The sequence below is a fragment of the Sminthopsis crassicaudata genome, chromosome 1 (genome assembly GCF_048593235.1).
Source record: "Sminthopsis crassicaudata isolate SCR6 chromosome 1, ASM4859323v1, whole genome shotgun sequence".
Lineage (NCBI taxonomy): Eukaryota > Metazoa > Chordata > Mammalia > Dasyuromorphia > Dasyuridae > Sminthopsis > Sminthopsis crassicaudata.
In genome coordinates, this window is record NC_133617.1 from 668,045,825 (window position 1) to 668,073,795 (window position 27,971).

Genomic DNA, 27,971 nt, shown 5'->3' on the forward strand with positions numbered 1-27,971 from the left:
TTAGGCCAATAGGTGGAGGAGGCATTTGAAACATGGAGTTTGAGGCTTTTTTCAATCCCCTGAAATTATACCTTGCAAATGGTAGCAGTTTTTTCTCTGCCCAGAACTAGCCCTAAATTAGACAGAGCTATTTCCCTTTTATCTTTACTCAAACTCAAAGGATCTGCTTTCAAATCCTAACTCTGCCTGTTACTAGCTATGTAACTAGGTGGGCAAATCCCCAAACCTCACTGAACTAAACGGTTTCTATCTGCGATGGTTTAGTAAAAGGAGTATTAATTATACTAAGAGTAAGGCAGCTTGGGTTCAAATCCAGGTTTTGATAGACACCAGTCATATGATCTTGGGACAAATCCCCTAATATCTAAGACTTGGTTTCCTTCTCTGTAGAATGGGGACTGGTTAATAGTACTGACAGTACCTACATCACAGAAGATCTATTGAGTTAATAAATGTAAAGTAAGCAGTAAAGCACCATATAAATGTCAGCTGCTGCTATTATTATGATAACCCAAGTTTAGCATCCCCCAGTTCCCAGCCTCTCACTTCTGCTTTGAGAGAGCTGGCTGGCTGGGAGAGCTAGTGGGTGTGAGAAACAAGCAGCTTGCTCTCTCTTGGATGTTCTGTGCCTCCTTTTGCCTCCAGGGAGGGGGGCTCTCTTCCTGAGCTGCAGGCTCCCCCTTGCTGGAAGGAGACTTCAATTTTTTTCAGGGAGTGAAAGCCTCAGCCTTCACCTTGACATTCACATACTCAATAATGAGTTTCCATTTATGGAGCAGTAAAATGTTTTACAAATATGATCTCATTGGACTACCCCAAAAGCCTTGAGAGGTAGATAACATAGGGATTGTTATTCCCATTTGATGGATGAGGAAACTAAGGCTTAGATATGGGACTAATTTAACTAATTTAATGTTATTATCTCCATTTTATAGATAGGGGAGCTGAAGTTGAAAAGGGAAGTGAGTTATTAAAGATCACACAACAAATTAGAATCAGTCAGGACTCTGATTCAACTGGATTAAAGGCTTTCTTAAACTAGATTCCAATTTGTTTTTTCTTTTCCCATTTATATTCCCATGTCCCAACTCTGCCACTGACTGTGATTCTGGACAATTCACTTAATCCCTCTAGGGGAGATTAGCCAGTCAAACTTTCTAAAGCACCTACTATGTGCAGGCTACCAAGGATACAAAAACAAGGGCCCAAGACAGTCCCTGCATTCATGGAGCTCAAAGCTAATGGAGGAGATAATATGAAACAACTATGTACAAACAAGCTACATAGAAGAAAAATTGGAAAGAGAAGGCTCTAAGGAGGATGGGAAAAAGCTTCCAGTAGAAATTGACATTTTTTCTGCTTCATGAAGAAAGACTAAGATCTCTTTCTGTATTGTTTTAAAGTTTTCAAAGTGCTTTTTGCAAAAAGAAAGGTAAGGGCTTGGCTTCCTAGAAGGAAGATAAACCTTAGAATTCTTGTCCATTTTTATAGATGGGGAAACTGAGATCTTTTGTTGTTCCATTATTTTTTATCCATTTCTTTCTCTTTGTGATTCCATTTGAATTCTTCTTGGCCAAGATAATAGAGTGGTTTGCCATTTTTTTTTTCTCCAAGTCATTTGACAATTGAGGAAACTGAGGCAAACAGGGTGAAATGACTTGCTCAATACCATACACCTTATAAATGTCTGAGGCTGAATTAGAACTTAGTCTTCCTGACTCCAGACCTGGTACTTTATCCACTGTGCCACCTATCTGGTCCCAGATAATGTCTAGAGAAATGAAATCATAGAGAAATGGGAAAAATAATAATTTCATTTGTTCAAGGTCACACAGCTATTAAGGGTAGCAGATGGTCTATCAGTCTAGATCCCCTGACTTGAAACGTAGCTCTCTTTCCATTGTACATGGAAGCCACAGGCATCTAACCCCAGCTCCACAGATTCCCACTCCCCCCGCCACTGTCCAATAGCATCCAGACAGCTCTACCTGACTCTGCCACTATATGAGGCCCAGGAAGTCACTTTCTCTCTGCCACAGTTTCTTCTTCTGCAAAAGGAGGGGGTTATACCAGATGATCTCCAAGATCCCCTTCTAGCTCTAAATCTATGACTTCCCTGGTCCTCAGTTTTCCCATCTGAAAAATAAGGATAATCATTTTTGTTCTGCTCTCCCCCTCAAGAGTGTTGTCAAGCAATCACTTTGAAAACTTTCAAATGCTTTTGAAAAGGGAGCAGCAGGGCTGTCAGAGGAGAAAATGGAAGTGTGCATATTGAAGATCTTTGAAATCATGAAGGGCAGGATTTTTTTTAAATGGAAGGGGGCAGGGTGATGCTGATCACCAAATTGTTACTCCTCAAAGAACTCATTTCCCTCCCTAATACAGGAATGATTTATGGGCCTATGAGGGGCCAGGTACCCAACTAGAAATCTGGCTTCTGAGCCAGGAAAACTTGATTCAGGTCCTGATGTGACTCTGGGCAAAGCACCCACCTATCAGTGTTCTGGGCAATTCACTAAGATTCAAAAGTTCTGATGTGCGTGCATCTCTGGAGAAGATTCCTTCCTACAAGCACCTTATGTGGATACAATCACAAGTGTGATTTTAATGCCAGTTTGGGAGTGGGAGTAATAGAGGAAGGGTTATATTAAGAAAAAAATGAAACAAGCTCTACCTTCAAGGCAGACGAATCAGAAGAGATGACACATTCCCATTTAATTGACTAGTATGTGTATGTACACACATTTATGTCTATGTCTGTTGCTTTTGTAGTATACAGTTATTTCTTCCATATCATGGGGGTTTAGGAGCACAGTGATCTGGAAAATTCTGGTAAAATTTTTTGGCCCTCTCTCCGCACAAGAGAACTCTGACTTTTTATTTCTTTTTCTTTTGTGGGATGTTTATAGTATCTTATTGTAAAATTTGAGTTAAGTATTTGATCATAAGTTCTGTGTCATTTACTAGATTTCCTTTGTTATCTGCAGCTTCAGCAAAACTCCTCCAAAATTTCCATTTAATTTCTTATGCTGACCCATGAAATATATCAAAACCATGATGGGGGAAGTCATGATATGGAGGGATAAATATATGTGTGTATATATATATATATATATATATATATATGTATGTATATGCATATGCATTTGTATATATTTATGTACATGTATATTATTTTGTTGTCAGTTGGTTTCAGTTGTATCCAACTCTTCATGATCCCATTTGAGGGTTTTTTGTTGGCAAAGATACTGGAATACTTTGCCATTTCCTTCTCCATCTCATTTTATAGATGAGGAATGAGACAAATATTTTGAGACATTAAGTGACTTGCTCCCGGCCATACAGCTAATACATATCTGAGGCCACTCGAGAAGTCTTCCTAAGGTCAGACCCTGTGGCATGTATATGTATATATACATACTAACTGCCCATATATATGTATATGCATACACATGTGGATGTATATATTGCATGTATATGTGCAATAGGGTGTATGTTGCATGCATGTGCACATGCATGTGTGTGTGCATGTGTGAGGAAGACCCTTAATAAGACAATGTCTTAAACCAGAAAAATGCTTTGAAATTGAGAAGCATTTTAGACATTCATTCATTCGAACATATAAGATAGGTAACTTTGGGCTGATTTGCCTTCATTTTCCTCCCTGCCTGTGACTTTCTACAAAAGTCATGGAAGGAATAACAGAGTTCATATAGTCCAACTCTACTTTGCAGATGAGCAAATTGAGGCACAGTTGGGGAAGGGTCTTCTTCAAGACCATGCAGTTGATAATGGCAGAATATAGATTTGAACTCCGGTCCTCTAACTAAAACTAGTATTCTTCCTCCTGTACAACATCCTCCTGCTGTGAAAGTTCAAAGGAAATAGTCAGGAAAGAAACCCCCCCCCCCCTCCACTAGATCTCAGTTAATCCCTCATGTTTTTCCTGAATCACCATGCACCAGTGATCAACTACATAGTCTAAGATTGACGTTTCATCATCTCAATTCCTTCCTAAAGAGCACCCAAATCTGTCCTTCAAATGGTCAAGGGGAAGAAGCAGCCCTGGTGTGGTGGGAAGACCTTTTAATTATGATTCTGCCACAATGTGTGGCTTTGGAAAAGTCACTTCCCCTTTGTGGGTCTCAATTTCCTCATCTATAAAATGAGATTTGAACCAACTAAAGTCCCTTTTACCCTGAATAATCTGTTTAATAATCTGTCTAAATTCTTCTTCTTCTTAATACTTGACATTCTCTATTCTACAGGATACCTCCCCCAGCTCTTATGCTTTCTTTTCTAAGATCCATCCACACCTGTATTCTATGTTCTATGTTCTAAGGCCCCACTCAGGATTCACAGTCTGTGTTCTCTGGCCCCTGGGCCTCTGCTCATCTATAAGGAAAAAGGAATTAGATGATTTCTCACATTCTTCCAAGCTCTAAATCAATGACCTTATTTAGAAAGGTAGGAAATTTGGAGGTAGATCTCAGTTCCCTGAGATTTTAAGCTGTGGGACTTATTATATGATTAAGTGAATGAATCAAGGTCCCTCTATCCTAAGATCCATCTCAATTCTCATGTGCTGTGTTCTAAGGTTCCTTCTAGTTCTGACATTCTCTGTTCTCTGTTCTAAGTCTTTTTCCAGCTCTAATAACTTATGCTTTATGTTCTAATGTCATCTTCAGCTCTCAGTCTATTTTCTCTTTTCTTTTAAAAAATTTTTTATTTTTCCCCAATTACATGTGAAAACTATTTTAGCATTCATTTAAATTTTTTTTGAATTTCAAATTCTTTCCTTTCCCCCTTTCTTTCCTCTCCCCATTGAGAATCAAGCAATTTGATATAAGTTGTACATGTGCAGTTGTGTAAAATATATTTCCCTATTAGTTATATTGTGAAAAAAAACACCAAAAAAAACCTAAGAAAAATAACAAACAAGTATGCTTTGATCTGCATTCAGACTTCATCAGTTCTCTGGAAATGGATAGCATTTTTCATCATAAATCCTTCAGAACTGTCTTAGATCATTGTATTGCTGAGAATAGCTAAGTCATTTACCATTGATCATCATGAACTACTGTTGTTATGAAATATCATATTCTCCTGGTTCTGATCATTTCAGTTTGCATCAGTTTGTGTGAGTTTTTCCAGATTTTTCTGAAAGCATCCTATTCATCGTTTCTTATAGAATAACAGTATTCTGTCACAATCATACATAACAAGTTGTTCAGCCATTCCCCAATTGGTGGATATCTCCTCAACTTCCAATTCTTTGGCACAAAAGAACTGCTATAAATATTTTTGTACATAAAGGTCCTAGGTCAAAGAGATGATTTTATAGCCTTTTGGGCACTGTTCCAAATTGCTCTAAAGAATTAATATACTTCACTAACAATGTAGAAATATTCAACCTTATCGAATCCCTTATGATTTAGTTTTCTTGTTTATTTTCTTATACTTTTCTTGAGTCTTGTATTTGAAAGTCAAATTTTCTGTTCAACTCTGGCTTTTTATCAGGATTGCTTAAAGTTCCTCTATTTTACTGAGTGTTCCTTTTCTTCTGGAGAATTTTACTCAGTTTTGCTGGTTAGATCTTTCTTGGTTATAATCCTAACTTTGAAATATCATATTCCGAGCCCTCTGATCTTTTAATGTAGAGACTCCTAAGTCTAGTGTTATCCTGACTCCATGATATTTAAATTGTTTCTTTTCAGCTGTTTGTAATACTTTCTCCTTGATCTAGGAGCTCTAGAATTTGCTACAACATTCCTAGAAGTTTTCATTTTGGGATCTCTTTCAGGAGATGATCAGTGGATTCTTTCAATTTCTATTTTACTCTCTGATTCTTGAATATCAAAAAGATGAGGTCTAGACTCTTTTTTTCATCATTGTTTTCAAGTAGCCCAAAAATTCTTAAATTATCTCTCCTGGAGGTAATTTCCAGGTCAGGTATTTTCCCAATGAGATATTTCACATTTTCTTCTATTTTTTTATTCCTTTGATTTTTGTTTGATTGTTTCCTAGTGTATCATGGAGGCATTAGCTTTCATTTGCCCAATTTTCAGTTTTAAGGAATTATTTTCTTCATTTAACTTTTATAACTCTTTTTTCATCTGATCAATTATTTTTTTCAAGGCATTTTCTCTTCCTGGCATTTTTTGTCTCTTTTAATCATTTGGATTATTCTGTTTTTAAAACTATTATTTTCTTCAGTATTTCTTTATGCCTTCTTTAACAAATTGTTGGATCTTTTTTTTTTCATGATTTTCTTGCATCTATCTCATTTCTCTTCCCAATTTTTCTCTACTTCTCTTACTTGATTTTAAGATCCTTTTTCAGCTCTTCCATCACTTGAGACCAATTCATAGGTTTTTCTCTGAGGCTTTGGATGTAGTAGTTTTTGACTTTGCTTTCTGAGTTTGTTTTTTGTTCTTTCCTGTCCCCATAGTAACTTTCTATAATCAGGATCTTTTTTTCTGCTGTTTTCTCATTTTTTCAGTCTGTTTCTTGACTTTTAATTCTATGCTAAAATGTGGCTCTGCTTCCCAAGTTAAAGCTTGGGAACTCTTTCCCCCCTGGAACTGTAATCAAGATCCCTGCTCCCCTGTGGCCATAAGCTTTAGTATATTAGAGATCCTTTTTACCTTAGATCTGAGATTCAGAATTGTGACCCAGACAGGCAATGCAATAAAGTCCTGCTCCCAGTGCCAGATACCCCTTTAATCTCCTTCTGACCAGTAGTCTGGTTGAAAGGTCTAGAAACCACCATTGCTGCTGCTGATTCAGTAACCCTAAAGTCCTATTGCTGGTTTCCCCCAAATTCCTACCCCTGATATTCCATGTTTTTTGTTCTAAGGCCCCTCCCAGCTATGACATTCTGTGCTCTCAGTGCTCAAGTGATTATATTTTGTAATGTACCCAACATGTTTAGAGGAGAAAGATCCTTTTCGCTAGGGGCAATGAAGAAAAGCTTCCCAGAAGATCTGAGACTTGTTCTGGCATTTTGAAGGGCAGGTAGAATTTAATGCAGAAGAGATGAATAGCCAGGATGATATTGCCAGCTGCTTGTTGGCAGAGATATGTTAGCATGAGTATCTGAAGGAGTTTGCTAATGGATTATTGCAGGTGGGCCCAGCCCAAATACCAGCAGGGGTCATTGCTACTAATTTGGATAATGCATCATGGAGGAGGGGAGGAAAGCTCCATGCCTGAGATCTAAAAAAGTCTGCCAAGAGACCTAGGGAAGGAGCAGAATTTTCAAGCCTTGCTTAGAGGGGCCTAATTATACTCTTCTCCATTTCCCTCTGTAATTTAGCATTTGTTTGTTCTTGGGAAAGTCCACTCTGACTTCAGCATCCTCGTTTGCAAAATTAGGAAATTTGGCTAGATGAGTGGTTCCCCAACTTTCTGGTCTCAGGACACTTTTACATCCCTATCTTTCCTACCAACAGCTTTTGTTTATATGGGTTATATCTGCCAGTATTGACCATATTAGAAATAAAAACATCTTAGTTTAATTAGGTTAAGATTCCCCAGACCACAGCTTGAGAGCTACTGGACCAGATAATCTTTTAGGACCCTTCAGCTTTAAATGAAGAAATGAGAGGGAAACTCAAGCATCTATTCCATGTTTTCTGTGCACTAAGTGTATAGTAAATAAATATAGAAGCCAAGACATCCACTGGTCTCAAGGAATTTATTCTAATTGAGAAAGATGATACACATATGCTTAATAACCAGGGAGAGAGATTTTGGTTTAGGAAATTACAAAAATGGTAAAAGGAAGCACATGATAATAGATAGATGCATCTTCTCCAATAGTGATAAAGTATTAATTGAATTTTGGTTCTAGAACTGGGGGTAAGGATGGAACTGGGTTGAGAGAAATAGGAAGGTGGGATGTGGTCCATCTTTGCCACTACCTGGCTCAATTCTTTCTTTCTTAATTTTTTCTATTCACTATCCTGAATTATCTATGCCATCCAAGAAGGTCCTTAGAGACTAGATTTGTCAAGCACTGAAAGCCCAATACTGCAGGAATAACAAACAGGGACCCTTGGCTCCTAAAGAATTCACTTACTCAACAAGAGCAGCTTCTTGTAGCAGCTTGGGGTTCAGCCCAGTGCACTGCAAAAGAGAGCCCTGCCTCAACTGTGGAAAAGTGAAAAAAAGGGTAAGGATGACTCAGGAAGTCCAAGGTCCCTCCTAGCTTCTCCATTCTATATTATGACTTTGGGATTTATGTTTTAAGGGTCACCAGCTAATTCTCTAGTTGTTTCCAAAATCTTGCCACTTAGACTCTGGCCATCCTACTTGTCCCCCTTCCACCAGAGTTTGGACTCTGGTCCCCAGGACTCTGGGCTCTTACAGTTGAGCTGAAACCAGGCCTCTAGGCCATTTGTAAACCAAGGTTTCTAATCTTCCCCTCTCCATCTCAATCTCACTTTTAGTTCCCTTTTACAAATTGTCTTCCCTAATCAGAGATAGATTCCTGAGGTCAAGGATTATCTTGCTTGCTTGTACTTGTACTTCCAGTTTAGTTTGGTGCCTGATACCTAGCAATTCATTCCAATTTAGCTTACTGTATCCTATGTTCTAGTTTGCTAAAGCTCTGCTAGTCTTCATTCTCTGTTCTGTGCTAAGCATTTCCAGTATCTTCCACCACTAACATTCTCTATATTAGGTTTAAAGATTCAAGGATTCTTCAATTCTTGCCTTCCAGTGTATTCACTCTGATGGAATCATGAAATCTAGGAGCTGAATGATCATCTACTTGAAATTATACTGGAGGAGGACCTCCTCTACAATGTCCTTGATAAGTGTTCATCCATTATCTACTTGAATACCTCTACTCATGGGAAATTGGGGACAGCTAGTGATACCTGGATAGAGCAATAGTCTTGAAACCAGGAAGACTCATCTTCCTGAATTCAACTCTAGCCTCAAGATGCTTACTAGATATGTAATCCTAATCAAGTCATTTCATTCTGTTTGCCTCAGTTTCTTCACCTGTAAATGAACTAAAGAAGGAAATGACAAACAACTCCAGGATCTTTGCCAGGAAAACTCCAAATGAGATCATGAAGAGTTTAACACAACTTGGGGCGGGGTGGAGGGATTGGGGGGGGGGGACGGGGGAGAGATAACTATGCAAATATTGGATAGTTCTCATTTAAAGGAAATTTTCCCATAAACTAAGTAGAAGTCTACCTCTCTATAGCTCCCCTCCTCTTTCTCAATTTTTCCTAATTTTTTTTTTACTCCATGTTTTCTCTGTCTCTTATTTCTCTACCCACCAAATACCCCCGACAGGGGTGACACAGTTGAGCACACAGCAAAGGATGTGAAACTGGGTAGATTGAGAGAGGCCTATTGAATTGAATAATCTGGTTTATCCTCCTGGGGTACAGGGCTCCCTGGCCTCCCTCCTTCCAGGGGAAAGATAGAGAGAAAGCAAAGGAAGGGGCCCCTCAAAAGCACGGCTCCCTAGGGCTAACTCTGACTCATCTCTGTTTAACAAATCACCTCCAAATGGATTTGAAATTGCGTAATTATTTGCCAATGGGCCTCTTTGTTCAGACTGTGTTTGCAGGAGCACAGCCCAAATGCCATTTGTCTGCCTGGTTAGCATTAAACACACATGGAGAAGCTAGAAGTAGCTCATTTACCACTTAGGCTTCCGCTCATCCCTTCTGGTGTTCCCAGTCTCTCTCCCTTCTTTCTTTCTCCCTCCCTCAAGGTTTCTATGATTGAGTAGGAGAGGATCAAAATGTAGCTACAGACCTGGCCAGGGAATTTAGACTGTCCTCCCAGCCTGCAAAGTCTTGTCCCCTTTCTGCTTCCAACGATTCCTGGCTTATGGCAAGCCACAGCTCCTGCCCTTAAGGAGCCTTGAGTCCAAGCTTGTAGTAAAAGGAGTATCATTCCTGCCCTGCTCTCAGAATCTCAGAATCAGAAAGTACTTCAACCAGTCAGTCAATGAACACTTATTAAATTCCTACTGTGTGAAAGCTGCACGGGGCTAAACAATGGGATACAAAGAAAGGTAAAAGAGTTTCACCAAAAGTAAATGAGTATATTGTCACTCAGGTAGGCTCTCTGGAGAAAAGTTATTTCATTCCCACAGTTCCACATAAATCCTCCATATCCCACCTTCCAGGGCTGGGCAAGGATCCAGAGTTGAGGCACAAAGGTTAGGGAGCCTAGCCTCCTTCCTCCTTCCATAAGGAATATCCATTTGGGATTTGTCTGTGTGTATATACATCTATATGTCCCTCTTTCTTTGTTTCTGTATTGTCTCTCTGTGTATGTTCTTGTGTGTTTTGTGTGCATATATGTATCTCTATATGTCTTTGTGTTTCTGTATCTGAGTGTATTTTTGCGTTTTTGTTGTATTTATTGTGTGTTAGAGATTGGGAGAGGGGATGGGAATCTATTCCTGCATCTTCTCTGATTCTCTCCCATTTATACTTTCTGAACACCTTGTTTCTTTCTATAAAGCCAATGATCTGCCCTGAATGTGGAGCTGCGGATGGAGGGCCCCTCCCTAGCCTGGAGTCTGGCTGGGAGCACACCAGAACCATGGACAGCACAGAGGGCCTAAGCCCTGCTTGTCCCATCCACCTTACCTTATTTCCATTGTGGGCCGGTGAGTAGCTGGAGCACCTGAAGCAGAGTGGGTCAGAAGGATTTGGAGAAGATGTTTTATGTACCTATCTCTGGTTTATGAGGATCATCAAGCACACTATACACACCCATTTTACAGGAAGGTCCCTCCCTCCCCTACCCAAGTAATGCATTGTAAGGGAAAGAAGGCTGTACCTGGAGTCAAGAGACTTGGTTTCAGATTTATTGCATGTCTTTTAAGCAAGTCATGCATTTTCCTTAATGTAAAATAGCATTTGCACTATCTCCTGCACAGAGAGAGATATTGTGATGAAAGTACTTAGAAAATTTCATAGAGCTATAGAGATCACTTATGTCTGTGTGTGTGTGTGTCTGGAAAAATCTAATCAAGTATAGGCTCATATATCTACTACCTAAAGATCAGATAAGGTAAATTCAGCAAAGTTTGGTGCACCTGACATTGAAGGGAGGATACATCAAGTAGGACCCACACTGATGAGATCATAGGCACATTGTAGCATGCAAATGTTAAGAACAAACACAAAAAATGATGATAGTGACTTTTCTTTTGGTGTGGACCTGTCTTCAATCCCAGCAGGAACTCCCTATATGAAAAGTCAGACATATTTGTGTGTGTGTGTGTGTGTGTGTGTGTGTGTGTGTGTGTATACGCAATTCTTTTGTAATGTTAAAGGGTTGAATGAGAATTTAAGTAACTTGCCTATGGTCACCCAGCTAATCTGTGTTAAGAGCAGGTCTTGTGTTCAAATTCTTTGAACTCTAAGGTGAGTCTCCATCTGCTATAATAACACAAATAACAACCATCTAGGGCATGGTTCCCAATCCTTTTACCATCTTGTTTGTTGTCTTCTGGACCCACTCAAGTTGTTCAGTGAGTCCAGAACTGACTGAACAATAAGTCAGTTTTGACTTTCCTACAATGTAGCCCCTAACATATTTCAGCAAGATCAGACCAGAATTGAGCACAGTATTTCATGTATGCACTGGCCAGGGGACAGCAGTCCCAAGTTTGACCCCAAATTAAGTCTGAACTCTGCCTTTTCCCTGTTCAAAACAAAAACAGAGATCTAAAGGCAGCATCTCTTAAAAGAGAAAAAGAAAAAAAATATTTATTCATCTTTTGTTTTTATAACATCCACATTTTTCCGTATGTTCCTCCTCTCCTCTTAGAGAGACATCGCTTGTTAGAAAGAATTTTTTAAAGAAAAAGAAGAAAAAATCCAGTAAAACTGATCAACACATTTTTTTTAAAAAATAATGTTTTATACAATGATCCACCCCTTGTATATGCCAACTACTTACTACAAAGGAATGGAGAGAGGAGTCTTCCCACATCTCTTCTCTGTAACCATGATTGTTCTTTCTAATTTTGCAACACTCTGTTTTGATTATTCTGAAGTTTTGTTATTATTATTTCCATTTATATTGCTGCCCCAACTAAACCTCATCTTTTACAAGAAGCCTTTTCCAACTCTTCTTAATTCTAGTGCTTTTCCCGTCAATTATTTCTTTTTAGCCTATATATAGCTTGTTTTTCTCCTTCATTAGATTGTGAGCTCCTTGAAGGCAGGGACTATATTTTACCTTTTTTATTTTTATTTTTTATTTTTTGTATCTCCAATGGTTAAACAGTATCTGGCACATAGTAGGTGCTTAATAAATGTTTATTGATTGATCAAGTGTGATCATTGTGCATATAATTTTCCAGTTCTGCTTACTTCTCTGTGTATCAATTCGTGTCTTTGTCTGCTTCTCTGAATCCATATTTTTTAATATTTATCATGTCTTACAGCATAGCTTTACTCCATTTAACTTAGCTCTTCCCCCATCAATAGTTATCTACTGTTTCCAGTTTTTTGCTGACACAAAAAGTGATGCTATATTTTCCACTGACAATCTCTTTATACTGTTTCCTGATTCTTATATTCACTTTTCTCATAATCCTGAAGTAGATCTCCATAACTGTTTTGTTTTGTTTTTTCAGGGAGAGAAGTAAGGGTAGAGTTAGAATATGTTATTTGATTACTATAGGGAACTTCAAGTGAGGAAACTACCTCAGCCAACATAAATATGCATCTTGAGAGTTATAGCAAGCTGCCAGAACCACTGTGAATTAAGTGACTGGCCAGGTGGTTCACATATCCAGCATGTGTGACAGAAAAGCCTTGAAAAAGCTTTCCTGCCTCCAAACCCATCTTTCTATTCACTATACCACACCACTTTTTACTTGAAACTTATCCCTATTAGACTTCATCTTTTTCAATCTACTTCACTAGACACATGATATTGCATACTATCTGCAAAGGCACTGGAGATGAATACAACACAATCTTTGGCTCAGATACAACTAAAAAGTTAACATATAGATAAATAACCTATAACAAAAATGGTAAGTACTTAACCAAAATATGAGACAATTCAAGGAGATTTTTAAAGAAGACCCTGTTAAGAGCTTCAACCCAGATATAAAGAACTCTGGATGCTGACTCTTGTCAACTAATGTGTTAACAATCCCTCTCAGTTATGTATCATCCATGCATAAGATGAGTCTGGCATCCATGCCTTTACCCATTAGATTACAAGCTCCTTGAGGGAGGAACCATCTTTTGCCATTTTTGTATTCCCAGCACTTAGCACAGTGCTTGATGTATTTAGGCATTGAATAAATGTTTATTAATTGATTGATCGAATTGATAGAAATTCTGAGTGGAACACAGCCTTGATACATGCCATTGGAGACTTCAAATTATTTCAAAGAATTTGATTCCACAAATATTTATTATTTCTATACAAGTCCCTATACATGGTACTGGGGACACAAGATACAATGCTGCCCTCAATGAGCCTATAGTCTACTAGGGAAAGAATGAGAAGAAAACTTTCCTTCCTAGGAGTGGTCAGTGTGAGGGAAACTTTCATGAGTATTTGGGCTGGACTTTGAAGGAAAGGAGGAGGATGGAGGAAAAGGAGAAAGAAGTTATGTTCAGACATGGGGAAAGGCATGGAACTGGAAGAGAGTGGGAGATATAGAAGACAGAAAACAAAGAAGCATTTATTAAACACCTACTCTGAATAATGCAAAGAAAACAATGAAAAAGAAGAAAGAAACCTGATTGGTTTTCGGTTTTTTGTGTTTGCTGTTTTCCATTTTTTCTGGAATGTAGAGTATCAAAGGGGAGGAAGAGGAGGCTAGAAAAATAGTCTCTGGAGGATGTTGAATAGCAGGCTGAGTTCATACCTTATAAGGTAAGTAGCAGAGAGCCATGGAAGGTTTTTTGAGTAGAGTGGTATGATCAGAGAGGTCCATTAGGAAGGTTATTCAGGCATTATGTGATGGGTAGATTTCAAGGGAGAGATAGTGGAAGTAGGGAAGCCATTTAAAAAGCAGATTGTCTTGGTAAACTAGACAAAGGTCAGAGAACAGTTGTAGTGAGATGAGAGAAATGATTATTTCTCTCTAGTATTAATAATTAATTATTGTATTAGCACCAGGATTTTCTCCCTTTTCTACTTCCTCATCTAGAAATCAGCCAGTATAGGAAATCTTTCTAAAAGACCTATCCAGCCAGGATGGCTGGGAGCTGAGATTTGGGTGATCCTAGTCATGTACCCCAAAATCCTCATTATAATATAGCCTAGCCTCTTATTGTAATATTTATTTTCTCATTAATTGTTAACCAATCAAAGTTGATTGCTACCCTCAGGAACACCTTGTCTTCTAAAAGCAGATAAATTATGAGTCTACCAGCATTAGAGGTCTATTGTTTAAAGACAACGAGATAGCTAAATTACTATCCTTTTATTTAAAAAAAACATGTTGCTATTATTAATAAAATTATTAAATTACACAGAATTTATGTCTCTTATGACACAGAGAGATTAGACCTCAAAACATCAATCCATTAATCACATTTTCCTTGGGTTTGATCATTTGGCCACTTTTGTATTGATGATTACATTATCATCTAGCTTATACCCCACCTCCTTGTTTTCTACCCTTTTCTTTTGATTCCTTACTCCACTCTATTTATAAAAATAAAGTAAAATCCCACTGCTTGGGAGCAGATGAGAGGACTGGACTTAGAGTCAGAAAACCTGGCTTCATGTTCTACCTCTGACACTTGATAGCTGACACTCACCACAGGAAAATCATTTCCTTTCTCTTATCCTCAGCTTCTTCATCTATCAAAGGAGGATATTCCTATTTTCCCTTTCCATCCCCTGAGACTATTATGAAAAATGTTCTTTGTATTTTTTATATTTTAGAGAAATGACCTGCTAGTATCATTATTGCCAAGGAATACAGATAGAAAAGAGAAAAGGATCAAAGTAGACCTTTGAGGAATACTTATATTGAGGAGGGGAATGGTGCTGATGATAATGATTCACTGGAGGATATTGAGGAGCAGTCAGACAGGTAGGAGGAGAAGCAGAAAACCATTTCATGAAAACTCTGGGAACAGAAAATAGCCCAAAAGCAGACAATGTTTGACAGTGTCAGATGCTAAAAAGAAGTTTAAAAGGATGAAGGAATAGAAAAGGCAATTAGATTGAACAATAAAAAAATCATTGGTAACCTTGGAAAAAGCAGTTTCAGTTGAGTGATGAGGTCAGAAGTCACTGGACTCTTAGAATAGGTTGATCATTGTATGGGAAGACAGGAACAGGTGGCAACAATTATAAGCATCTCTTTCTTTTTTTAATTAACAAAAATCTATTTTCTCTTCCTCCTACATCTCTACCTATCAGTAAGAGAAAAGAAAATAAAAAAAACCTTTGAAACAAACATGCATAGTGAAGCAAAATAAATTCCCACATCTGCCATGTCTAAAAACTCTATCTTGTTCTGAACCTTCTGTTTCATCCATCCTTAAGAAAGGAGGGATGAATGATTGAAGGGGTAAGCGGCTAGAGGAGATCAGAGGGGATGAGATCAAGAACACAAATAAAAGGAATGACTAAGAGAAAGTCCACTTCTTTGTAAAGATTAGTAAAAAGGGAGCAAATTGGAGATGTTTGGGGGAGTTTTTGAAACATAGAAGAGAGGAAAATCTCATAATAAATGGCTTTTATCTCATCAAAAGACAGTCATCTTCCAGGACAGGTTGTAAGAGTATTAAGGAGATATAAAAATAGGAAGTTATGATCAGAAAGAGCCTTAATTCTAGATCATGGAGTTAATACAGTAATAGATGATGGTGAGATGTTGGAACAATTATCCCTAAAACAGAATGTGTAGTTTATGGAAAATAAGGTTAATGAACAAGGAGGGCAGTGTGTTTGAGAGGACATCACTGTGTAGACTAAAGTTACCTGCTATAAGGCAAGAGGTTGGAATGGAGAGGAAGATTTTGAATAAAGTATTGCTGTCCTCTAGAAAGGAAGGAATGTGATTTGGAGCCTGATAGATAGCTGCCACCAGGGAATGGATAGATGGCAGAAATCTCAGAAGGAAAGGATTTACTAAGTGATGGTTAGTAGAAGAAGGCTTTAAAAGTCTCAGAGAGAAGGAAAACAGTATGTTTAATCTTTCCCCTGACTCAGTGCGTTAAGGGAGGCTGGAGCGAGGGTACATCTAGTACTGGAAAGGGTAGCCAGGGATGTATTGTTTTCTGAACAATGTCAAGTATCTGTCAGCTAAAGGAGGAGTTCAAGGGAGAAAGAACTAAGTTAAAAAGAAGTTTGTTAATAATAAAATGGGATTTCCAAAGGGTACATGGAAGGGGAGGGACAGGTCAGCATAGAGAATTGGGAGGGAAGCACTAAGGGAGATGGGGAGGAGAAATAAGAGTTTTCTACCTCTGGTATCACAGAGCTTAGATGAAATGGAAATTTGCTAGTCATAAGTCAGTGGGAGTTGTTTTCACTGGGATTGTTTCCCCTTCCCTTTAAAGGTGTCATGTTGATAGAGTGTGGTATTCGTTCTTTATTTCTTTTTTGACTTTTTAGAGGCTAAATCTGTGATTTTATTGGTGTCAGGACTTCCCAGTAAGAAAATTCCTCCTACCCATGCATATCTCTTCAATTTCAATCTTTGATTGTTGTTTGGTGGTAATGAATGATTGGTTAATTAATGCTCAAAGCCTTGGTCAATACTTTTTTTAAAAAAAAATAATTTCCCCCCAATTAAATGTAAAAACAATTTTAACACCCACTTTTTTTAAAGGCAAAGTATTAAATGACTTGCCCAGAATAGTAAGTACAATTAGAAAATGTCTAAGGCCATATTTATCTAAGGTCCTTTGATTCCACTGCCAGTACTCTATCCATTGCTCTACCTAGCTGCCCCTTAACATTCACTTTTCAAAATTTTGAGTTCCAAATTTTCTCTCTTCCTCCCTCCTTTATCCCCTTCTGAGATGGTAAATAATTTGACATAAGCTGTATATGTGCAATCATGCAAAATATATTTCCATATCAGTCATGTTGTGAAAAAAGACACAGATCAAAAAAAAAAAAATAGAACTCACAAAAATAAATAAAATGAAAAATACTTTGATCTGCATTCAGACTCCACCAGTTCTTTCTCTGGAGATTTTGTCTTGGATCATTGTATTGGTAATTGCTAAATTACTCCAAGTTGTTCATTCCATAATACTACTGTTACTGTATACAGTGTTCTTCTGGTTCTGCGCACTTCACTTTGCATCATCGTCTAAGTGTTTCCAGGTTTTTTTGAAATCATCCTGTTTGCCATGTTTTATTACTCAGTAGTATTCCATCACAATAATATATCACATCTTGTTTAGTCATTCTCCAGTTGATTACCCTCAGCTTCCGATTCTTTGCCATCACAAAAATAGCTGCTATTAATATTTTCATATAAATAAGTCATTTTCCATTTTCTTTTATGTCTTTGGGATATAGGCCTAATAATGGGATTGCTGGATTTCAAAGGGTATACATAGTTTTATAGCCCTTTGGGCATAGTTTCAAATTGTTCTTCAGAATGGTTAGATCAAAGTCAGTTCTTTTTCAAACACCTACTGAGAGAAGAAATTGAGTCTGGTGTCAGAGCCCAGGGCAAGGGATATAGCTTCCAGGGCCCTAGTCCCTGAGGTGAGAAGTCTGCTGTCTCAGACCCTGGCCCTGGCTTTGTCTGGTACAGCAAAGGCAGTATTATCTGGTCTCAGTTCAAAGGCAATGAGAGCTATCTGTTTCTTTGGTTTTGAGGGGGTAGGGCAGAATAGTAAGACAAGTCAATAAGTAATTTTAAGCTTCTCCCTATGTGCCAGGCACTGAACTGAGTACTGGATAAATAACAGCAGATTGCAGGTTCGTAGGCTGGATCCATTCCTGACCCATGGAGACACTGGCCTGGTTCCCCCAAAGTAGCTCAAAGAAGAGGTGACTGCTCTGTCCCCTCACTTCCCTCCTTTCTGAGCCCTAAGTTCTTAATTCTACCCTAGTTCCTTCTAGTTCTGCACCCCAGAGCCCAACAGAACATTCAGGATCCCTTTCCCACATGACAGCCTTGCAGGAGCTTGAAGGCAGTGATCATTCTCCCCTGCCTCTTTTCTGATCCAGGATAAACCTCCAATTTCCTTCAGTGGTCCTCATGTGGCTTGGTTTCCCAGTGCACACATGGCATTAAGGGTCAGGCCAGCATGCAGGGAACATAGAGGCTCTGGGGGCTCAGCATTCGTGTGTTCCTGCCTGTCTTTGTGCTTTGCCAACAAGTGTTAGTGCTTGTTAGAGCTGGAGCCAGCTCACTTTAGCTGAACTGAGAGAGAATCTGTTCATCTGCAAGCAGAAGGAAACATTCAGAAGCATCTTCCAGGGCCTGGAGCAGCTCGCCTTAACAGCCTTCAGTCAGAGCATTTGTAAAATTCACAGAATCTAGCCCTGATGGGGAATTTAGAAAGTATCATCTGTTCCATTTGTTCTCAAATTTTTTCTGGTCTCAGAATCCCTTTTTATTCTTATTAAGTAAAATATTAATAATACAACAAAATATTAGGTAATAAGGAATACCCACTACTTCCAAAGAGTTTTCCCCCCCTTGCAAAAACTTCTGTTCCAACTTTTCCCCTCCTTCCCTCGACCCCCTCCCCTAGATGACAGATAGTCCCATACATGTTAAATATGTTAAAGTATATGTTAAATACTATATATGTATACATAGTTATACAGTTGTCTTGCTACACAAGAAAAATCAGATTTAGAAAGAAGGTAAAAATAACCTGGGAAGAAAAACAAAAATGCAAACAAACAATAACAGAAAGAGTGTAAAGCAAAGAGCTTTTGTTTATATCTAATAGTGACTGGTAAATGTTTAACATCCACCTCTCTGAGAAAAAACAAATGTACCCACAACAAACATTTACGTTTAATTGCACCTTCTCCCTCATTTTCTTAAGTTTAGACAATCAACAAAATAATAAGTCAACCCAGGCCTATGGCATTTACCCATTTCAAAGGTGTAAATGCTCCCACTAAAAATTGAACAATGCACTCTTAGGAGCTGGTATGAGCTGACTCCAGCACATCCCAGATTATAGTTAGCAACACTTACCATATTTGAAATGTAAATATCTTGGTATTATTATGAAAACAGTTGTGACCTCATAGACCCCTTGAAAGGATTCTCAGGGACCTCCAGGGATTCCTTACATCACACATTGAGAAGCTCTGGTTCAGTCTAATCATTATATTTTACAGAAGAAGAAATTGAGTCTATGAGAGGAGAGATTTGCCCAAGTTTGTGCCAGAGCTGGCATTTAGAATGAGATTCCCCGACTCCAAATCCCCCTTTCTTTCTAATCAGCCACACTGACTCTCAACAGGCCTACAGTTTAACAGAAAGTTCTTAAGAAGCAGGAGACCTAGATTTTAAGGCCTGATTCATTGTGTGTCTTTGGACAAATCTCCCACTCTGTCTTGCCTCAGTTTCTCCATCTATAAAATGAGAGGGGCAGACTAGGGTTAAAAACCATAGTCTCACACCTTAGACATCCCTCAATCCAGTTCCTCTCATTTTATAGATCAGGAAAGTGAAATCCAGAGAGGATAAATGATTTGTTCACATAGTTATTAACTGTCTGACACAAAATTTAAATCCAAAGACCTATTGACTAAATAACCTTTAAGATTGCTTCTAGCCTTGTGCTCTATGGCCTGTGAAATTGTGATGCAATGGAAAGAATGCTGGATCTGGAGTCAAAGAATCTGAGTTTGAATCTGGCTGTCATGTGTGTGCATCTCTGTATGACAGGAGACTCTTGAAAGAATAAGTGATATCTAGTGAGAGAGATAAACATCTTTTTATCTGTCCCACACCTAGCTACAGAGAAAGGCACCAGATAAACACATCAGCCCCAACCAAACCAGCTAAGTCAGCCAAAGTTCCCATAAGTGGCAACTCTCCTGCCCCGAGAAGTTGTCCTTGGCCTTGGCTACTGGATGTGACTGGCCCCTGCTCTGAGCTGAGGAGGGTAAGGTTCAGAGATCAATGAAACCTCACCTTCCTACATGTGTGCAGATTGTTCCCAATAAGCAAGCTCTTTCTGTGACCCATTAGCGCCTGAATCCAGCTCACTGGATTCCCTACACTGCTGGGGAGGGAAAGGAACAGACCAGAAAATAAACTTCAGAGATACACAGACTATGGATGGTCCTGCCTTTAGGAAGCTCACCCCCTGGGATGCAGGGAGTTAGAGGAACAGATCCCCGTCCTTCCAATTAAACACTCATTTACTGAGCAACCACAAGGGTCACAAGGTACTGTTATAGGTGTAAGGTATATGCAAAAGAAAGTGACACATTCCAGACTCCAAGAAATTTAGTTGGGAATAAGGGTGGTGGGAAAAAGGGGATAACCTGTACAAAGATGGGTATAATCCAAAATAAGTGGGAAAGGGTCTAGTATCACCAGAAGAAATGAGGAAAGAATAGTACTATAGGAACTAAAAGGAGAGTTGGTAACTGGAATATAACTAACCAGAAATAAAATGGTGGTAGAGAGCAATCCCTGAGTTTCCCCTACATTTTTATCTCTTATCCATCCAGGTTAAGAGTTGTGAGTTATAGCAAATACAATTCCTACAGAGTTGGGGAAAGAACAATTAGGCTCGCATATTCTATGTTCTTACTGTGGAGAGATAAATTCACCTCAAACCTCAGTTTTCTTATTTATAAAATGGATAATAATAACATACTTAGAAAGTCTGCCTTGTGAGATTGTTGTATGCACTGGGGAAGTAAAACTGAGTTTGTAATATAATCATTGTTTTTCATATGCATTCTATCACATGCATTCTATTGCAGTGACTGAAATGTGCAAAAATTTAATTTGGTCATTATAGAATCCCATCCATGCATTGTACAAATTCTGAAGGACTTAGGATGAAAAATGCTATTTGCTTCCAGAACAGAACTAATAGAGTCTGAATGCAAATCTAAGCATACTTAAAAAAAAAAAAACAACAACAAAAAAAACCACCACACTTTCTTTGATTTTTTTCCCCTTTAATCAGGGATTTGCTGGCTAAAGTGTAACAATCAATGTTTAAAATGCCTAAAATACTTTTCATTTTTAATCTGCATCATTAACATTTTATCCTTCATTTCCTTAAGTCTAGGCAATCAGCAAAGCTATAAACAAAGTTGTGATTGTAGCATTGGCTAATTACTGGATAGGCTAGAGCATAACCTTGGTTTTAAGATACTGACTTTCATATGAAGCATTCTAGTGCTGAGAAGGGCAGAATGATTCAGTTTGCATAAAGAAAAATAATTGAATTAAATGCTCAAAGATGTGAAATACAGGATGTTAAACTTGTAAGTGAATGATTTGGTGCATAAAAGGAAAAAAACCCGCTAGAATCTTTATGTAAAGATCCATTTTCAGATAATCTAGAACAGTTTGAATTAAAAGGGGACAGAAAAGAACTATGGCATCAGGCTAAAGTTACCTTTTTTAAAGACTATTTATTCTCTAGTACACAAAAACAATTTTTAACATTCACTTTGTATTAAAACTTTTTTATTTTTCAAAACATATTCATGGATAATTCTTCCACATTAATCTTTACAAAGCCTTGTGTTCCAATTCCACCCTCTTTCCCATCTCCACCCCTAGATGGCAAGTAGTCCAATATTTGTTAAACATGGTAGAAGTATATAACATTAATTTTTAAAAATAATTTTTGAGTTTTAAATCCTTTCCTTCTCTCTCTTTCCCTTCTCTTTGGGAAGGAAACCAATTTGATATAGATTATATATGTACAATCATGCAAAACATATTTTGATATTGGTCATATTGCAAAAGAAAACAAAGACCAAAAAGAGGAGGAAATAAGTAAAGAAAAGAAAAAGAAAGTTTTAAAAAACGTATCCTTAGATACACATTCAGACTCTATTAATTCTTTTCTAGAGGCAGATAACATTTTTCATCAAAATTCCTTCAGAATTTGTACAATATTGCTTTTACTGTATATAATGATGTCCTGCGCACTTCAAGTCACATTTTAAAGGATAAAGAGTGATATTTCTTTTTATGCAAATATTTTGATTATTTAAGGCAGAGGTGTCAAACTCCAATGGAATTAGATTAAAATGTAATTGAAAAAATGTTGAATATAATAAATAAAAATACATTAAAACAGACAATGTCAAGCTATCATTTCTTTTATTTAATAGTTTTTATTTACCAGATATATACATGGGTAATTTTACAACATTGACAATTGCCAAATCTTTTGTTCTAATTTTTCTCCTCCTCCCCCCCCCCAGATGGCAGGTTGACCAATACATGTTTCAACCTGTTATTTCAAAATAAATATCCAAGGAGTTTAATACTTTGGTTTAATGAGCCACAGGGGATGGGAGGAGAGAATTTTTTTATTTAAAACTTATAAAATGTAAGTTAAGATGAAATAATTTCCCAAAATATAAATTTAAAGAGGACTGCTTTAGGAACTGACAAATGTCTGTAGTTCTAGGGCATTGTGATTCCAACTATTTTTAAACTTAAGAGAGTACAACTTACAAAACAAATATTTTTTAAATATGTGAGATCCTCTTAAACATATTTTCTTTTTTTTTGACAGTATATATGCATGAGTAATTTTTTATAACATTATCACTTGTAATCATTTTTCCAAATTATCCCCCCCTCCCTCTATTCCCTCCCCTAGATGACAGGCAATCCCATACATTTTACATATGTTACAGTATAATCTAGATACAATATATGTGTGTAAATCCAAATTTCTTGTCGCATGTTAAGTATTAGATTCTGAAGGTATAAGTAACCTGGGTAGAAAGACAGTAGTGCTAACAATTTACATTCACTTCCCAGTTTTCCTTCTCTGGGTGTAGTTGTTTCTGTCCATCATTGATCAACTGGAAGTGAGTTGGATCTTCTTTATGTTGAAGATATCCACTTCCATCAGAATACATCTTCATACAGCATTGAAGTGTACAGCGATCTTCTGGTTCTGTTCATTTCACTCAGCATCAGTTAATGTAAGTCTTTCCAAACCTCTCTGTATTCCTCCTGCTGGTCATTTCTTACAGAGCAATAATATTCCATAACCTTCATATACCATAATTTACCCAACCATTCTCCAATTGATGGGCTTCCATTCATCTTCCAGTTTCTAGCCACTACGAAAAGAGCTGCTACAAACATTTTGGCACATACAGGTCCCTTTCCTCTCTTTAGTATTTCTTTGGGATATAAGCCCAATAGCAGCAATGCTGGATCAAAGGGTATGCACAGTTTGATAACTTTTTGGACATAGTTCCAAAATGCTCTCCAGAATGGCTGGATTCTTTCACAACTCCACCAACAATGTACCAGTGTCCCAGTTTTCCCACATCCCCTCCAACATTCATCATTATTTGTTCCTGTCAACTTAGCCAATCTGACAGGTGTGTAGTGGTATCTCAGAGTTGTCTTAATTTTCATTTCTCTGATCAGTAGTGATTTGGAACACTCTTTCATATGAATGGATATAATTTCAATTTCATCATCTGAGAATTGTCTGTTCATATCCTTTGACCATTTATCAATTGGAGAATGGTTTGATTTCTTATAAATTAGGGTCAGTTCTCTATATATTTTGGAAGTGAGACCTTTATCAGAACCTTTAACTGTAAAAAATATTTTCCCAATTTGTTACTTCCCTCCTAATCTTGTTTGCATTAGCATTGTTTGTACAGAAACTTTTTAGTTTGATGTAATCAAAATCTTCTATTTTGTGATCAATAATGATCTCTAGTTCTCCTCTGGTAATAAATTCCTTCCTCCTCCACAGGTCTGAGAGGTAGACTATTCTCTGTTCCTCTAATCTATTTTTGATCTCATTCTTTATGCCTAAATCATGGACCCATTTTGATCTTGTCTTGGCATATGATGTTAAGTATGGATCCATATCTAATTTCTGCCACACTAATTTCCAGTTTTCCCAACAGTTTTTTTTCAAATAGTAAATTTTTATCCCTAATGTTGGTATCTTTGGGTTTGTCAAAGACTAGATTGCCATAGATGTACCCGTTTTGTCCTTTGTACCTAATCTGTTCCACTGATCGACTGCTCTATTTCTTAGCCAATACCAAATGGTACAAAACAAATTTTAAATCACATAACTGTTTGGAGACTATGGAAAGTTTATATAAGGATTATTGATTTCACAGTGGGGAGATGTTATAAGTTTTTCCTTTGAGGTGAAAAGGGATCACTGAATACCAGGAGGCAGATTTGAGCCATTGAAAGCCTAACTGAAGTGGTCAAGAATGGGCAGGAAAACTCATTAGAAGGTAGAAAAGGTAGCTCTGTCTTAGGCAGAAAGATTAGCAGACAGAAGGCTTCAGCTACTAAATTTCCTATTGGCTGAAGAGTGACTAAAGCTCTTTGGGTTGAAATTTTCAGGGTCAGTTGTTGCCCTTTTGGGGCACCTAGAATATGAGAGATGAAGCCTCCCAGAAATGTCTGTTGTTTTCTGCTATCTTCCATATTTTAAGAGGGAAATGCAGAAAGGGGAAAGATAAGTTTTGCTACTGTTTTGCTGCAAAAGGAAAAGATACTGAGATCTACTTAAATAACACAGTATTCTGGTAAGCAAAAATCTGTTTGGACAAGTCTGCTTTATTCAGCTAGTCAGTTATAGATTTTGGCTCAACATAAGGAAAATTCTAAACACTAGAACTGCCCAAGTCAAATAGGCTGGCTCAGAAGGTTATGAGTTACCTATCACTAGAGGTGCTCAAGTAAGAACTGGGATACCCACTTACTGAGGAGGTCATAGAGAGAATTCCTATTCTATGGCTAGACTCTACTAAGTACTTATTGAAGTCCCTAACACTGAATTCCTACTTCTTCTGCCTCCTTTTTTGTCTTTCAAGAGACCAAGATAGACACATTTCCTGAAAAAGTCCATCATCTCTCTCACTTCTCTACATAGGAAAACTGAGACAATTAAAGCTTTTTAATGCTTTTGAGAAAATTGGTTGAAGAAGGAGGGGTTCAATAAGGGACAAAAAAGCCGTTCTTTAAACACAGCTCCTTTTTTCTCTTTTTAATTCAAGCTTTTTATTTACAAAATATATGCATGGGTAATTTTTCAACATTGACCTTTGCAAAATCTTGTGTACCAAATTTTCATCTCCTTCCCCCCACCCACTCCCCTAGATGGTGGGTAAACCAATACATGTTAAATATGTTAAAATATATGTTAAATCCAATATATGTATACATATTTATGCAATTACCTTGCTGCACAAGAAAAATAGGATCAAGAAGGAAAAAACTGAGAAAGAAAACAAAATGCAAGCAAACAATAACAGAAAGAGTGAAAATGCTATTGTGATCCACATTTAATTCTCACTGACCTCTCTCTTGTAAATGGCTCATTTCATCACAAGATTGTTGGAACTGATCAGAATCATCTCATTGTTGAAGAGAGCCACATCCATCAGAATTAATCATTGTACAATCTTGTTGCTGCCATGTACAATAATTTCCTGGTTCTGCTCATTTCACTTCATGTCTTTCCAGGCCTCTCTAAATTCATCCTGCTAATTGTTTCTTACAGAACAATAATATTCCATAATATTCATAATACCATAATTTATTCAGCCATTCTCCAATTGATGGACATCCACTCAGTTCCCTGTTTCTAGCCACCACAAAAAGGGCTGCTACAAACATTTTTGCACATGTGGAACCTTTCCCTCCTTTAAGATCTTTTTGGGATATAAACCCAGTAGAAACACTGCTGGATCAAAGGGTATGCACAGTTTGATAACTTTTTAAGCATAATTCCAAATTGTTCACAATTGCACCAACAATGTAATAGTGTCCCAGTTTTCCCACATCCTCTCCAACATTCATCATTATATTTTCTTGTCATCTTAGCCAATCTGAGAGGTATGTAGTGATATCTCAGAGTTTTCTTAATTTGCATTTTTCTGATTAATAGTGATTTAGAGTACTTTTCATATGACTAGAAATGGTTTTAATTTCTTCATCTAAAAATTGTCTATTCATCCTTTGACCATTGGAGAATGGCTTGAATTCTTATAATTGAGTTCTCAATATTTTAAAAATGAGGCCTTTATCAGAACCCTTAAATGTAAAAATGTTTTCCCAATTTATTGCTTCCCTTTTAATCTTGTCTGCATTAGTTTTATTGGTACAAAAACTTTTCAACTTAATATAATAAAAATTATCTATTTGGTATTCAATAATGAGTTCCAGTTCTTTTTTGGTCACAAATTCCTTCCTTTTCCACAGATCTGAAAGGTAAACTATCCCATGTTCTTCTAATTTGCTTATAATATCACTCTTTATGTCTAAATCTTGGGCCCATTTTGAACTTATCTTTCCAAGGTTTTTTTTTTTCCTGAGAGCATCCTGCTCAACATTTCCCAAAGAACAATAATATTCCATCAGAGAAACTTGCTTTGAAAATTTTTTTACAATTACTATTGCTAATTGTATTTACCCCCATTTATTCTCTCTCTCCTGTCTCTCCTCAAAAGTGTTTTGCTATTGACCACTCCCTCCTCCAATATGCCCTCTCTTTTATCACCCACCCCCTCTTCCCATATCCCATTCTCCTCCTATTTTCCTGCAGGGTAAGATAGATTTCTATATCCTTATTGAGTAAGTAATTTTTTATTTGAGCCAATTCTGATGAGAATAAAGGTCCTCACTCACCCTCTTCTTCCCCTCTTTCTATCCACTGTAACAGTTTTTTCTTTTTCTCTTTTTTATGGCAGATAATTTGCACTATTCCATTTCTCTCTTTCCTTTTCTCTCAGTACATTCTTCTCTTACCCCATAATTTCATCATTAAAAAAAGATATTATTCCTTCATACTCAACACACATCTGTGCCCTCTGTCTATGTGTATTTCTTCTAACTGCCATAATAATGAGAATTTCTAATAAGTTACAAAAATCATCCTCCCATATAGAAATATAAACAGATGAATCTTATCAAGTCCCTTATGATGTCACTTTCCTGATTACTTCCTTAAACTTTCCAGAATTATATATTTAAAAATAAAATTTTCCTTTCAGCTTTAATCTTTTCATCATTAATGCTTAAAAATCCTCTATTTCATTGAATGACCACTTTTCCTCTGGAGGATTCTATTCAGTTTTGCTAGATAATTGCTCCATTGGTCTCTGGAATATCATATCCCAAGCACTCCAGTCCTTTAACGTAGAAGCTGCTAAATCTTGTGTTGTCTTGACTGTGGCTCTATTATACTTAAATTGTTTCTTTCTGTATGCTTGCAATATTTTCTCCTTGACCTGGGAGTTCCAGAATTTGGCTATAATATTCCTGGGAGTTTTTATTTGAGGATCTCTTTCAGGAGGTAATTAGTGAATTCTTTCTGTTTTTATTTTATACTCTGGTTATAGAAAATTGGGACAGTTTGTCTTGATAATTTCTTGAAAGATGATGCCCACGCTCTTTTTTTTATCATGATAGATTGATTAGATAGATCAATAATTTTATTGATTAGATATGTCAATAATTTTTAAATTATCTCTTTTGGATATTTTTTCCAGGTCAGTTGTTTTTCCAATAAGATATTTTACTTTTTTTTCTATTTTTTCATTTTTAAATTTTATCTTGATTTTTCAGAAAGGAAGAAGGGAAGAGAGGGAGAGAGGGAAGGAGGGAGGGAAGACGGGAAGGAGCTGTGTTACCCAACTAGTCAGTTCTAGTTCTCAATAGGGCAGCTCCCACTAGTATTCACAGAAGTGAGCAGCAATAGAACAAGGGGAAAAAGGAATAATCAAACTGATTTACTTTAGGCTAAAGACTGTAAAAGGAAGAAAGTGAGACCAAAGCAATGCTG